Source organism: Macaca mulatta, chromosome 17, assembly GCF_049350105.2.
Source record: "Macaca mulatta isolate MMU2019108-1 chromosome 17, T2T-MMU8v2.0, whole genome shotgun sequence".
NCBI classification, from domain to species: domain Eukaryota; kingdom Metazoa; phylum Chordata; class Mammalia; order Primates; family Cercopithecidae; genus Macaca; species Macaca mulatta.
Genome location: NC_133422.1, coordinates 12,316,448 through 12,329,393, shown reverse-complemented (window position 1 = coordinate 12,329,393; position 12,946 = coordinate 12,316,448). Strand labels below are relative to the sequence as shown.

Genomic DNA, 12,946 nt, shown 5'->3' with positions numbered 1-12,946 from the left:
TCTGTGAACATGTTTCCTGGAAAAGAAAAGAAAAGAAGAGAAAAGAATAGAAAAGAAACAAAGTCTCGAATCAATGACCTCAGCCAGCCTCCACCTCACAAAAACTAGAAAAAAAGAGGGCAAATAAAACTTATACAGAAGAATGGAAATAATAAAGATCAGAGTGAATATTAATGAAAACAAAACAGAAGAAAATTAAAAATCAACGTAATAATAGCTAGTTCAGTAAAAAGAGTTCAATGCAATTGATAAAACTCTAGCAAGAGGTCCATTAGAGGTTCTGGTTAGTGCAATAAAGCAAGAGAAAGAAATTAAAAGGTCTCTAGCTGTAAAGAAAAAATCAAGACTATCTTTACTCACAGAGAACATGATTATCTATATGCAAAATCCTATGGAATCTACAAAAAGGAGCTACTAGCACTAATAAGTAAGCTTAGCAGAGTTGCAAGATAAAATAGAAATATAGAAAAACGCTGTGTGGCCCAGGCTGGAGTGCAGTGGTACGCTCTCAGCTCACTGCAACCTCCATTTCCTGAGTTCAAGCAATTCTCCTGCCTCAGCCTCCCGAATAGCTGTGATTACAGGTGCATACCACCATGCTGAGCTAATTTTTTTGTATTTTTAGTAGAGACAAAGTTTCACAATGTGGGCCAGGCTGGTCTTGAACTCCTGACCTCAAATGATCCTACCACCTCAGCCTCCCAAAGGGCTGGGATTACAGGGGTGAGCCACTGTGCCCAACCTCAAGTGTATTTCTTTATAGTAGCAACATTCAATTAGAAATTGAAATTTATGCCAGGTGCAGTGGCTCACACCTGTAATCCCAGTACTTTGGGAGGCCGAGGTGGGCGGATCACCTCCCAAGGTCAGGAGATTAAGACCATCTTGGCCGATATGGTGAAACCCTGTCCCTACTAAAATACAAAAAATTAGCCGGGTGTGGTGGTGCATGCTTGTAATCCCAGCTACTTGGGAGGCTAAGGCAGAGGAATTGCTTGAACCCGGGAGGTGGAAGTTGCAGTGAGCTGAGATCACGCCACTGTACTCCAGCCTGGCGACAGAGCAAGATTCCATCTCAAAAAATAAAAAAAAAGAATTGAAATTTAAAAACCAAACCATTTAAAATTACATGAAAATATAAAATAATTAGGAATAAATTGGACAAACAATATGTAAACTCTGAGTGCCTGAAGACTATAGAACATTCTTAAGAGAGATTTAAAAGGCCTTAGAACTCAAAGATATATACCATGTTAATAGATGAAAAGACTTGATATTTTTAAGATGTTACTTCTCCCCAAATTGATTTATAGATTTAATGCAGTCTGAACCCAAATCCCAGTGGATCTTTTTATAGAAATTGACAAACCGATTTTAAAATTCATATGGAAATGCAAATGACCTAGAATAGCCTAAATGACGTGGAAAAGAATGATATAAAAGGATTCATATTACTTGACTTCCAGAGTTTATTATAAAGCTACAGTAGTCAAGAAAATGAGAAATTGTATATGATGGATAAATCAATAAAACAGATAGAGATTCCATAAAAAGGCCCATGCATATATGGTCAATTGGTTTTGGTGGTTTCAAGGGCAATTTAATGGAAAATAATCTTTTCAACAAGTGGTACTGAAACAGTTGGATATCCATATGCAAAAAAAGTAAAATCCATAATTTGCAACATATACCAAAAAAGCTCAAAATAGATTACAGACAAAATATAAGCCCTCCAAATACAAAACTTCTGAAAGAAAATATAGGAGAAAATTTTATTTTATTTTGGTATAGGCAAAACTTTTATAGATTCAACAGCAAAAGCATGATTCTAAAAGAAAACAATTGATAAATTAGATTTAACAAAAATTAAGAAATTAGTTTTTAGGCCGGGCACAGTGGCTCTCGCCTGTAATCCCAGCACTTTGGGAGGCCAAGGCAGGTGGATCACGAGGTCAGGAGATCTAGACCATCCTGGCTAACATGGTGAAATCCCGTCTCTACCAGAAATACAAAAAAATTAGCCAGGTGTGGTAGCAGGCGCCTGTAGTCCCAGCTACTAGGGAGGCTGAGGCAGGAGAATGGCGTGAACCCGGGAGGCGGACCTTGCAGTGACGGAGATCGCGCCACCGCACTCCAGCCTGGGCGACAGAGCAAAACTCCGTCTCAAAAAAAAAAAAAAAAAATTGGTTTTTAAAAAATGGATACATAATAGATGTGCACACTTGCAGGGTACATATGATAATGTAATACATCCACATAACGTGTAAAGATCAAATCAGGATATTTGGGACATCTATCACTTAAAATATTTGTAATGTATTTATTGGAGGTAGGGTCTCACTATGCCGCCCAGGCTGGACTCAAACCCTTGGGCTCAAATGATCCTCCCACTTTAGCTTTCCAAGTAGCTGGGGACTACAGGTGTGCACTCTGTGCCCAGCTCTGTCTTTTCTTTGTGTTAGAAATGTTTGAGTTATTTCTTCTTTTCTTAGTCTATGCTGGAGGAAATTTTTGACTTATTTGTTTTTAGATATTTTGAAATGTACAATAGATTATTGTAAACTATAGTCACTCTACTGATCTATTGAACACTAGGTCTTATTTTTTCTAACTGTGTATTTGTACCCATTAATCAACCTCTCTTCATCTGCCCTTTCCCCCTACAAGAAATTCTATTCTTTGAATTTCTTGACACTGTTAACAGAATGAAAAGGCAAGCTAAAGCCTGGCATAAAATATTTGCAAATCACATATTTGATCTAGAATGTGTATCCAGAATATATAAAGAACTCTCTGAACCCAATAATAAGAGAATAACCAATGTTTTTCTAATGGGCAAAAATTTCAATGGACACTTCACCAAAGAAGTTATATGAGGCCGGGCGCGGTGGCTCAAACCTGTAATCCCAGCACTTTGGGAGGCCGAGACGGGCGGATCACGAGGTCAGGAGTTCGAGACCATCCTGGCTAACACGGTGAAACCCCGTCTCTACTAAAAAATACAAAAAACTAGCCGGGCGAGGTGGCGGGCGCCTGTAGTCCCGGCTACTCGGGAGGCTGAGGCAGGAGAATGGCGTAAAAACCCGGGAGGCAGAGCTTGCAGTGAGCTGAGATCCGGCCACTGCACTCCAGCCTGGGCGACACAGCGAGACTCCGTCTCAAAAAAAAAAAAAAAAAAAAAAAGTTATATGAATGGCAAATAAACACATGAAAAGATGCTTCACATCATTGGCTATGAGAAAAGTGAAAATTAAAGTCAACAAGTGCTGACGAGGATGTGGAGCCACTGGAATTCTCATATATTGCTGGTAGAAAGGTATATAATAAAATGGTAACAGTTTGATAGTTTCTGAATATTTTAAATATACACCACCTATGACCCAGCCATTTCACTCTTAGGTGTATGCCAAGAATAAATGAAAACTTATTAATATATACAAACAAATATTTATATACAAATAAAAAATGATTATAATGACTTTATTTGTAATAGCCTCAACTTATAAACAACCAAAGTATCTATCAATAGATGGATGTATAAGTAAATTGGCATAGCCATACAATGGAAGACTATTCACCAATAAAAAGGACTACTGATGTGTACAAAACATAGATGAATCTCAAAATAATACTTATTTTAAAAATTTTCTTTCTCCTCCTTTTCAAAGGCATTGACAAAATAATATTGCGGAATGAAAGTCTGTACTCTAGCCTGGGCGACGAAGCAAGACTCCATCTCAAACTGCACCCCCCCAAACCAATAATAATAATAATAACCAGGCGTGGTGGTGTGCACCTGTAGTTTCAGCTACTCAGGAATCTGAGGTGGGAAGATCACTTGAGCCCAGGAATTTAAGGCTTCAATGAGCTATTATTGCACCACTGCACTCCAGCCTGGGTGACAGAGTGAGACCCTGTCTCTAAAATAAATAAAATAAAATAAATTGTGGACTTTAAAATACAGGCAGTTTATTGTACAGTTTTATTAGCTCTATGAAGTAAAGTTTGGTCCATCTTATCAGCTTCATACCTTCCAAAAAATTCCTCAAAGTGTCTGGTCCATTCATGGCACCTGATATGGTTAGGCTTTGTGTCCTGTGCTGTTCTCCTGACAGTGAGTGAGTTCTCGCAAGAGCTGGTGATTTTATACACGGCTCTTCCCCCTTTGCTGGGCACTTTTCCTTCCTGCCACCTTGTGAAGAAGGTGTCTTGCTTCCCCTTCACCTTCCACCATGATTTTAAGTTTCCTGAGGCCTCCCCAGACATACTGAACTGTGAGTCAATTTAACCTCTTTCCTTTCTAAATTACCCAGTCTCGGGCAGTTCTTTATAGCAGTGTGAGAATGGTTTAATACAGCATCATTCCTGTTTTCCATTTCAAACTGAAAGCCAGATGCTAGATTTTACATTCACCTGAGCTGTAGATATCCCTGTACAGGATTCTCCAGAAACTAAATTCTTCATGTAATATGTATATATTCAGTTGTATATATGTAAAGTTAGATAGCCATATGTGTGTGTGTTTGTGTGTGTGTATAAAATATATTTATTTATTTATTTTAACTTTAAGTTCAGGGGTATAGGTACAGATTTGTTATATAGGTAAACTTGTGTTGTGTGGGTTTGTTGCACAGATTATTTCATCACCCAGGTATTAAGCCTAGTACCCATTAGTTATTTTTCCTGATACTCTCTTTCTTCCTACCCTCTACCCTCCGATAGGCCCCAGTGTGTGTTGTTCCCCTCTATGTATCCATGTGTTCTCATTAGTTAGCTCCCACTTATAAGGGAGAATATGCTTATTTGGTTTTCTGTTCCTGCAATAGTTTGCTAAGGATAATGGCTCCAGCTTCATCATGGTCCCTGCAAAGAACATGATCTCATTCTTTTTTATGGCTGCATTAGTATTCCATGGTGTATATGTACCACATTTTCTTTATCATTGATGGGCATTTTGGTTGATTCCATATCTTTGCTATTGCAAATAGTGCTGCAATGAACATACGCATGCATGTGTCTTTATAATAAGACAATTTGTATTCCTTCAGGTATATACCCAGTAGTAGAATTGCTGGGTCAGACGATATTTCCGTTTTTAGGCCTTTGAGGAATCGACACATTGTTTTCCACAATGACAACCATATTTAAGATATATAAGCTCTAGAGCTTAAAAACCTAGAGCTAAGGTTTCTAGCTCTAGGCATCCAGCACTGGGTCTTTCTGCTTTCATGTGTGTTTTACGAAAAGGCTGTATAGGCAAAGAGACCCCCAAACATAGAAGGAGCTAGGAAAATTAAGAAGCAGGCAGACAAATTTCACTTTGTTATAAGGTGATTTTATTTGGGAACTTAGGGACAGAAGCTTGGTCTTAGGAAGCTGTGAAACAGATAGATCTCCACACCATTATCCCCCAGACTCAGGGATTATACACCATGAAGAAAGGCAGATGTATAATTTGATCAAAATGCAGGATTTATGGTAGGCATATGTTCTTACACAAAGAACAATAGATAAAATGGAAACCTTAGAGGCATTCCAGGGACCAGTGTTAATCAGAAGTCAACATTGTGGATGAGCTTCCAAGATGGAGTCACTTTAGCCTCCACACTATGTCTCCTCCATCTATATTTCCCTCCCTGTTTATTTTGGGAAATGTGTCTCTGCTGACTTAATGTGTCCCCTCAGGAGTATGCTGCAGATGCTTGAGCAGTGAGCAGTAGCCTCCCTGCCTTAGGGTTGTTGTTCTCATTTACTTTGTTATAACATTCTACTGTGGTGAACACTTCGTCTCTTAAACAAACTTTCTATTTCATGGGACTATAAGGAAGAGAAAAATCCTGCATCACTACATGCCACAGGTGTTAGGCCTTATACCTAAAGATTCATGGCCTTATACCTGAAGACTGCCTATGGAGGTGGTCTTATGCCACATTAACAGGATGTTTCAGTTTCAGAAACCTCACCCTTGTTATCAGTTGATTTTGATTTATTCCCTTAGCTTGGCTAGGTCTCTAAAACTGAAGGAAATGAAAGATGAGTGAATCTGTATGAAACATGCAAGAATATTTTTTGAAGGTTCTCAGTGATGAGATGGGTGTGAGGTGCTCAAATGGCATTTCAAGATGGGTGCTCATGCATGCAATCTGATGAGCTCTTAGTTATCTTCATCCATAACTATACAACTCTAGTTTTTTGTTTCTGGGATGGTAGGTGGTTATGGACTGTATATGGGGACATTGAAAACATGGCAACAGCAGCAGCATGAGTGAGTGTGAATAAGTGAGGGGAATTGTGCATAAGTGCTATGCACCTCAGATAAAATTAGCACAAGCAGGACAGAGTAGGAGGGGAGGATTATTTTTTACTTTGGATATGCTTAGTCTAACGGAGTAGATTCTTCTATAGGCAGTTGAGAATGTGAGACTTGAGCTTACAAAAGAGAACAGAGCAGGAGATAAATTGGTTGTCAGTTGTCTAGTGCCTGGTGATCAGTAAAGCCATAATAGAATGAGTTGTTTGGTCAGTGGGGAGAGCGGGCAGGGAGATACGGAATGAGAAAAACAGGAATCTCAGAACTATATTTTGACATATTTGTAAAAACAAAAGATTAGAAACAATTTAAATGATCATCGATAGAAGACTTACTAAACAATTATGATACATTCACACAATGGAATACTGTGCAGTGGAAAAGAAGAATGAGGAAGTTCTTTCTGCATGTATATAGGATTATCTTTGAGTGACATTGTGATTTAAGAAAAGTAAGATCCTTAACAGGATGTGCTGATGCTACTATGTGAAAAAAAGGGGAAAATAGCACATGCGTATTATACACATGAATGTGTATATATACAGACATACAATATGTAGGCATATACGTATATGTATATAAAACGTCTCTGGAAGGAGCACATAAGACATAACAGTTGCTTTCAGGAGAGACTGGGGTAAAAAGGGACTTATCACAGAATACCCTTTTGTACCTTTGAGTTTTAAATGACATGAATGTGTGTATGTATATTTAAATATTAAATAAATAAAACATTTTTAAAAGATTAAACTTGTGTGTGCCTCTTGTCTGTTTGGGCTACTATAACAAAACACTTTACACTGGGTAGTTTATAAATAATAGAAATTTACTTCCCATGGTTCCAGAGGCTGGGAAGTTCAAGATCAAGGTACCAGCAGATTTAGTGTCTAGCAAGAGCCTGTTTCCTCATTCATGTATGGTGCCATTTAGCTGTGTCCTCACATGGTAGAAGAGGTAAACAGCTCCCTTGCACGTGTTTTATAAGGGGATTAATACCATTCATGAGGGCTCTGCCCTCGGCTTAATCACTCCCTAAATGACCCACCTCTTGATATGATCACATTGATGATTGAGTTCCAACTTATAAGTTTGGGAGGGGACATATTCAGTCCATAGCATGTCTGTTCAAAGATGAGGGGCTCTAGAGATCCACTGCATGGAGTGAGAAATAGGAAGATAAGTTCAGGCAAGTGCCTTAGAAGGGAGCATCAGGGGCCAGGCGTGATGGCTCATGCCTGTAATTCCAGCATTTTGGGAGGCCAAGGTGGGTGGATCATGAGATCAGGAGATCAAGACCATCCTGGCTAACATGGCGAAACCCCGCCTCTACTAAAAATACAAAGAATTAGCCAGGCGCGGTGGTGGGCGCCTGTAGTCCCAGCTACTTGGGAGGCTGAGGCAGGAGAATGGTGTGAACCTGGGAGGCGGAGCTTGCAGTGAGCTGAGATTGTGCCACTGCACTCCAGCCTGGGCGACATAGCAAGACTCTGTCTCAAAAAAAAAAAAAAAAAGAAGAAGAAGAAGAGAGCATCAGGGAGGGGGGGCAGTGGCGGTTGACCCTGTTGTTTGGAGTGATAAATGTTGTAGAAAGATCAAGCATGGGGATGATGAAGGAAAGGTCATGGTGAAGAGGTGAGGGTGAAGAAGAGAAAAGTGGCTGGGCACAGTGGCTCACACCTGTAATCCCAGCACTTTGGGAGGCAGAGGTGGGTGGATCACTTGAGGTCAGGAGGTCGAGACCAGCCTGTTCAACATGGTGAAACCCCATCTCTACTAAAAAAAAAAAAAAATTAGCCAGACATGGTGGCGGGCACCTGTAGTCCCAGCTACTCAGGAGGCTGAGACAGGAGAATCACATAAACCAAGGAGCTGCAGGTTTCTGTGAGCCAAGATTGTGCCACTGCACTCCAGCCTGAGCAACAGAGCAAGATTCTGTCTCAAAAAAGAACAGAGAGAGACAGAGAAAAGCCATGTTCCTAAGGACATGATCTAAAAGGGAAAGAATAACCAACAAAAAATAATAATAAATAATTAATTAAAAATTTTAAAAATTAAAACAAAAACACACAAAAATTGGGAACAAAGTTTAGGGGGGAAAGACCTGTTTACTTCATGCAGGAAAGAAAAGTCTATGAGCAATGTCTTTTGCCTGGTTGTGTTAAAAGCCTGTTTCCACCCTTATAGTTGTGGAGAAGAATGTGGTGAAGTGTTCTAGAAGGTAGCACCAAACCTACCCACTATTGCCTCCTCAGCACATCCACATCTCTGTACCCACCAGGATCCCCTACGGCTCATCCCATAGTAGCCAGAAAAGTGCTGGACACATTTATAATCCTTAAGCACCCATTGGTGTTTTCTTGTGACACAGTTTTGTTTTGTTTAATTTTTTTTTTTTGAGATGGAGTCTCACTGCAATGCCCAGGCTGGAGTGGAGCACAATGGTGTGACCTCGGCTCACTGCAACCTTCACCTCCCAGGTTCAAGAGATTCTCCTGCCTCAGCCTCCTGAGTAGCTGGGATTATGAGCGCCTGCCCCCAAACCTGGCTAATTTTTTTGTATTTTTAGTAGAGACGGGGTTTCATCATATTGGCCAGGCTGGTCTTGAACTCCTGACCTCAAGTGATCTGCCCACTTCAGTGTCCCAAAGTGCTGGGATTACAGGTGTGAGCCACCGTGCCTGGCCTGTTTTATTTTTGAAGTAGGGTCTTGCTCTGTTGCCCAGGCTGGAGTGCACTGGTGCAATCACAGCTCACTGCAGTCCCTCCTGGGCTCAAGTGATCTCCCAACAAGCTTCTCAAGTAGCTGAGACTACAGGTGCATGCCACTGTGCCTCACGAGTTTTTAAATTTTTTGTAGAGACAGGGTCTCATTCTATTGCCCAGTCTGGTCTTGAACTCCTGGGCTCAAAGGATCCCCCCACTTTGACCTCCCAAAGTATTGGGATGACAGACATGAGCCATCTCATCCAGCCCTTGTGACAGCTTTGATTTTAATGTAAAGGTGTACTTGCTGTCTTCCTTTCTCCATATTTATTATACATGTACTATAATCTGAAAATCTTCTTTCATTATAATTTAAACATCCTAGTAAATATTCAAGCTTTTAGTATAATTGTTACTTAAAATTCATAGTACATAGCAGTTTTATGTGCATTTTGCACAAGTATATTACTACAGAGATTTTTAGCACCATGGCAATAACAAATATTGCAAGAGCCTCAGCTTCTATAATCTAGATTCATAAATGATAGGTTCTCCACACAGAAAACTTAAAAATAACTGACATACAGTTTGCCAGACACTATTCTAAATGCACTACATATCTGATTCATTAAATCTCCTGAGCAGTCCTGTGAAGTAGAACTATTATCATTTCCATTATACAAGCTAAAAAATCAAGGCTCACAAGGGTTTTGTACTTTGCTCAAGGTCATATAGCCAGTAGGAGGGAGAGCCCGAATTTGCAACCAGGAAATCTGCCTTTGGAATCCACACTGTTAGCCATAAATGATACTGATTCTAAGCTTAAAGTAGAAGTATGTCTTGCAGAGAATAAGTGAATAAATTTAACTTTAGGAGGATTTGCATGTGTTCATGTCAAAAATAGTTAAATAATTTTCATCCGATCACTATAAAACAATGCTACAGAATGGAATTGAACTTGTAAAAATGCATTTAATATATTCTTGTAACAAGTCAAAAATACAGAGATACATAAAGAAAAAGTTAATCACCTCCCTGCCAGTCCTCGTTGCACCAAACTCCTCTCAAGGCAAGCACTGTCTGCATCATAGATTGTCGACTTCTACATCACTTTTCAAGTTTCTACAAATATGTACACACATATATGATGTTTCTTCTTTGCTTCTTCGTTTCCTTTTCCTCCTTCCTTTCACAAAACGAGATTACACCATACGTTTGCCCTTCCAGTCTTTTGGTGCTGGGAAGTACATTTCACCATGATTTGATGACCAACTTCTTTGTGGAAATTCCCTCTTCTGATACCTGTGTTGGGCAGAAGTCAAGGACAAATGAGGCCTGCCCACCTGACAACCTGGGCCTTCCAGGGAAAACAGACAGGGCTGAGATGATCCTGTGGCCATTGCTGTGGGGGCATTGTAACTGCACAGGAGAAGGAACATTGCTGTGACACTGTGGAAATGTGAAACCTCTGGAATTGTCCTCTTGGTACATTTTGTTTCCCTTATAATTGTTAACAGGAAAATCCATAAAGCAAAGACATTGTGTATTTACCCTTTGGAGCACGGGTCTCTGAGTTGAAAATCAGGTGCACGTTCAGGCAGCCAGCCCAACCTGTGGTGTCCAAGAGTGGGCTGGAAGAAAACCATCATTAGCTTGCCTTTTGATCAAATGAAAATAATTCTCATGTTTACTGATGATTGATAATTTTTCCGGGTTTTAAGATTCTCATTCTTATGACATCTAAGGAAAAGGGCGAAATTCGATTCTTAAGAGTAATTTATAACACATGCCTCAAGGCAAAGCCTCCTTGAACAGCATGTATCTTCTTTACTGCTAGGGCTTGGAGGCGGCTGGACTCTGAACCATCCTGAGAAGTAAAATATCAGAAGAGACACCAATATCACTGCCTTAAAGACAGTGGAACCCCAAGATTTCCTAGACTGGGCAGCCTCCTTATCCCCTTATCCAGGAAAGTTAACAGAAGAGACACATTAGGAGCAGAAAATGTTCTCTAATAATCTCTGCAGCAATTTTTCCCCAATGTTTTCAGTTAAAAAATTGTTAAGTGTAATCCTATTTTTTTTCATTTAGTTTCCTTCAAAGAATTTTCTTTTTATTCAAGTACTTGAAAATATCTATTTTTCTATTACTGGATCTCCCTGTCACTATGACTTTGTAAAAAAAAAAATTGGGTAAAATACACATAAAAATGTTAACACCTTGACCATTTTTAAGTATACAGTTCAGTAGTGTTAAATACATTTCACATTGCTGTGCAAAACAAATCTCCAGAATTTTTATCTTGCAAAGTTGAAACTCTGTGCGTATTAGATAACAACTTCCCACTTCCTCCTTCCCTCAGCCCCTGGCAACCACCATTCTACTTTCTGTTTCTGTAAGTTTGGCTATTTTAGGCAGCGTTTGCCTTTTTGTGACTGGCTTATTTTACTACAATGCCTTCAAGGTTCATCCATATTGTGGCATGTGACAAGATTTCCTTCCTTTTAATTTAATTTTTGATATAAGGTCTTGCTCCATTCCCCAGCCTAGTCTCCAACTCCTGGGCTCAAGTGATCCTTCAGCCACAGCCTCCCAAAGTGCTAAGATTCCAGCATGAGCCATAGCATCTGGCCTCCTTCCTTTTTAAGGCTGGGTAATATTCCATTGCATGTTAATAGCATGTTAGGTTTACACATTCATCTGTCAATGTGTCCTAGGGTTATTTCTATCTTTTGTCTATTGAGAACAATACTGCTATAAACATGGGTGTTCAGATATCTCTGTGAGACCCTGCTTTCTATTATTTTGGGTATATACCCAGAAGCGGAATTGGATCACATAGTAACTCTGTGTTTCATTTTTTTGACAATGCACCATGCTGTTTCCCACAGTAACTGCACCATTTCACATTCCCACCAATAATACACAAGGATTCCAATTTCTCTGCATCCTCACCAACACTTGTTATTTTCTGGGTTTTTTTTTTTATTTTATTTTGATAGCAGCCATCCTAATGGATGTGAGGTGATATATCATTATAGTTGTGATGTCTGCTGAGCATCTTTTCATGTTCTTATTGGCCATTTGTATACCTTCTTTGGAGAAATGTCTACTCAAGACCTTGCCCATATAAAGACATATAAAGACCATGGGCAAGTATGAAGACATATTCAAGACCTTGCCCATTTGGAGACATTTCTCCAAAGAAGCTATACAAAATTATATATATATAGTTTTTCTTTTTTTTTCCTGTCACCCAGGCTGGAATCCAGTGGCATGATCTCAGCTCACTGCAGCCTCCACAACCCAGGCTCAAGCAAATACTCCCACCTCCCACCTCAGCCTCCCAAGTCGCTGGGACTACAGGCATGCACTACCACACCTGGCTAATTTTATTTTATTTATTTGTAGAGACAAAGTGTCTAAGTTTCACTATGTTGCCCAGGCTGATCTTGAACTCCTGGGCTCAAGAGATCCTCCTGCCTTCCCTCTGCAAGTGCTGGGATTACAAGTGTGAACCACCACGCCCAGCATTGTCCATGTCTTAATCAAATTGTTTGTGTTGTTGTTTTGTTGCTATTGTTAAGTTGTAGCAGTTCTGTATACATTCTAAATATTAACCCTTTATCAGATACATGATTTGCAAATATTTCTTCCCAAATTTCCATAGGTTGCCATTTCACTCTGTTGATTGTACTTCAATACACAGAAGTTTTAAATTTTGATGTAGTCTAATTTACCTATTTTTTCTTTTTCTTTTTGAGACGGGTTTCACTCTGTCACCCAATCAGGAGTGCAAAACAGGGTCTCATTCTGTCGCCCAGGCAGGAGTGCAGTGGCACGATCTCAGCTCACTGCAACCTCTGCCTTCAAGCGATTCTCATGTGTCAGTCTCTTCAGTAGCTGGGACTATAGGTGCCCGCCACCATGCCT

At 39.8% G+C, this 12,946-nt stretch overlaps 1 long non-coding RNA gene across 1 annotated transcript; it reads right to left on the bottom strand.

The window, feature by feature from the left end:
• Positions 1 to 9,965: 9,965 nt before the first annotated feature.
• LOC114673602 (uncharacterized) lies at positions 9,966 to 10,740 on the bottom strand. Its single transcript, XR_003724379.2, has 2 exons — positions 10,565 to 10,740; positions 9,966 to 10,315 (listed from the first exon to the last, which is right to left on the bottom strand). It is a non-coding gene; the product is annotated as an uncharacterized LOC114673602 (long non-coding RNA).
• Between the last annotated feature and the right edge of the window lie 2,206 nt (positions 10,741 to 12,946).